The sequence below is a fragment of the Empidonax traillii genome, unplaced genomic scaffold (assembly GCF_003031625.1).
Source record: "Empidonax traillii isolate 1590-97213 ecotype Southwest subspecies unplaced genomic scaffold, ASM303162v1 scaffold358:size917415, whole genome shotgun sequence".
Taxonomy (NCBI): domain Eukaryota; kingdom Metazoa; phylum Chordata; class Aves; order Passeriformes; family Tyrannidae; genus Empidonax; species Empidonax traillii.
Genome location: NW_020955551.1, coordinates 652,189 through 654,837, shown reverse-complemented (window position 1 = coordinate 654,837; position 2,649 = coordinate 652,189). Strand labels below are relative to the sequence as shown.

At 54.3% G+C, this 2,649-nt stretch overlaps 1 protein-coding gene across 6 annotated transcripts in view; it reads left to right on the top strand.

Moving 5' to 3' along the window:
• The first annotated feature begins 297 nt into the window (after nucleotides 1–297).
• NLGN1 (neuroligin 1) overlaps nucleotides 298–2,649 on the top strand; it is a 319,786-nt gene continuing 317,434 nt past the window's right edge. For 4 of the 6 annotated variants that reach the window (XM_027892570.1, XM_027892568.1, XM_027892566.1 and 1 more), the window contains exon 1: nucleotides 298–839. The gene's annotated coding sequence lies outside the window, so the exon portion shown is untranslated. The remainder of the gene's footprint in view (nucleotides 840–2,649) is intronic. The other 2 variants (XM_027892569.1, XM_027892567.1) reach the window with 1 other exon arrangement.

The window sequence follows — 2,649 nt, the reverse complement described above, 5'->3', positions numbered from 1 at the left end:
CAAGCAGGTGCGAGCAGCGTCTCCATCCCGCAGTTGGCATCGCTGTGTATCCCTGTGCGCACGGGGGTGCGTGTTCTTCGTGCTTCCGGCAGCCACCGGAGGGGCTCCCCCGCCCCGCTGTCGGGCCGAGCCGCTGCGGGAGGGTCCCCCCCGGAGGCAGGTCCGCCCGGGGCGGTGCGGGGCCGGGTGCGGGGCGGTGCGGGGCCGGGGGCTGCCCGCGCTGTTCGCCGCGCCGCCGCTGGGGGTATCTTTGTACCATTTTTCATCCAGCAGCAATTTGGAGTGGAAACGTGTAATAGGGGGGGAAAAAAGCAAGGGATCTCGGCGGCTTGAGCGAGCCGTGCATCCAGGAGCCAAAAAAGATTAACACTCCCCCCCACCACCACCACCCCTTCCCCCCGCGCAAGCCCCCTCCGCACCTCCCCGCGCCCCTCGGGGCTCCGTCGCGGCTCCGCGATCGCCCGCCGGACACCGAGCGAAAAGGGATTCGTCTGGAGGGCAATTTCGGATCGGGGGAGATCTATTGGATTAGTGGGATTATCTGCCTGCAGACGGAGAGAAGTAGCGTTTGATCATTTCCATTGCCTGCCTGATGGTCGGATTTACATGGAGGTGGCTCGGCACGGATGAGGCTGGATTCCGGATGGGGATTTCCAGCCCCCCCTCCCCGCGCCCCGATCCCAGGAAAGGGGAGAAAAATATATAAAAATCGGTATAATTGGGAAGTGTCCGGGGCACTGTCGGGAGCCCTCCCGCTCCCAGCGGCTGGGAGAGCCGAAGGAGGCGAATCCAGCGGATTACAGCTTCAGCTGCGATTGCGGGAAAGCGGCCGTGAACTGGTAAATACTTTGATGCTCCCGGCGTGCGGAGCGAGCCCGCGCCGGGATGGAGAGGAGGGAGGGGGACGGCCGGGCCGGGATGCAGAAGGGCGACCGGGATGGAGCGGAGAGGAGAGGGGCGGCCGGGATGGAGGGGGGCGGCCGGGCCGGGCTCGGGGGCCCCGGGCAGGGCAGGGCAGCTGCGGGGCTGAGCCCGGGGGGCGCTTTGCAGGGCCGGCTTTCCGAGCCGTGCGTGTCCGCGGGCAGGGCGATGCGGGTGCGGGGCTGCGCGGCTGCGGCGATCCCCGAGCGGTGCCTCCGCGGGGGGATGCGCGGCGGCAGGAACCGCTGCGGGGGAGGGGGTGCGGGGGGGTGTTTGCGGGGAGATTCGCACACGCACACACACGCGTATACACACACACACACACCCCACTCCCGCCGCCGCCCGAGCGAACTTTTCCTCCCCCGCCGCCCCGGGGCCGCCGCCCGCCGCGGGCCGGGCGCGGAGCTCCGCGGGCGCCCCGCAGCCCCCGGTGCCTCCCGCAGCTGCCGGGCCTGGCAGGGGATTTTTTTTTTTCCTGTATTATTATTATTTTTTTTATTTCTCCAGACATCTTCTTTCTCGGCTTGGGTGCTGAGGGCTGGTTCTTCTTCTCCCCCCCCCCCGCTCCTTCCCTGCATGCCCCCCCCCCTTCATCTTCCCTTCCTGACGATCGCACTAGAGCATCATCTTTACTTGCTAAAGGAAAATCAATTTTCAACAGGTTTAATTAAAATTAATCAGTCAAATTACTTAATATTAATTGACTTATAATTAAAGCCAGAAAGTTACCTTGGAATCGGGGGAAAGGATGTTATCTGGAATCATTTTAAGGATGCATATGGTTTCAGAGCAATTACATTCAAATAATTGTTTAAATAAAACAAACCAGAGCTTGATTAAAGTGTTGTGTTCTTGCTGCTGCAGGTGACACAATCTGGAGTGGCTATTTCCTTTTGTAAATTTGCTGGCCTTTTGAAGGAATATCATTTTAGTTTGACACGGGGTTTGCTTTTTGGAAGGCCAGTTTGTTTTAGCTCTAACAACTATGGCATAAAAAATCCACTAGTATAAAATGGAAATATGTCTTATAGAAGCTATAAATATCAAAGTGAATGTTTTTAGCACCTTTAGATGTTCTGTGAATTGGAAATGAAGCAGATTTTTTTTTCCCCCAGCATAAGTGTAAGAAATTGTCTTAGGAAATATATTTTTTTTCCCAGCATTGCTATCCACTGTTGTAATATTTGCATTTATCCAGTACCTTAGTCGGACCAGACCATACTGGTAAATTCACAGAGATAACTCACATCTGAAACCATGTATTCGTGGCAACACTCACAATAACCTTTTCATGTTCCCTTAAGACCAAGGTTGGGTTTTTTTGTTTGTTTTTTTACAGTAGCAGCATTTTTGGTGCATCTACAGACTATTGTTATTGGTGAAAGAGCAACACTGTGAGCTTTGGGACATTTTCTCCTACTTTTTTTTCTGTACTGGCTTGGTTGAAGCAAAGGATACTTATGAAATTGCACGTACTTTAGTACAAGCACCTCACAAGTGAAAGACCCATGTATGGTATAAATGAGCATTTAAAAATAGAGCCCATTATTCAGGGCCCTGATTTTCAAAGATACTGATTCCCATTGACTGCACTGAGACTTGTATGGGCTCAACAGCTGTAACACGCAGCCCACTTTTGCATCTTTGAAAAGAGATTTGCAGACTGGGAGCCAAAAGCTAAGTAGCCATGTTTGGAAATACTGGTTGGGTGGGTTTATTTCTTTTCTC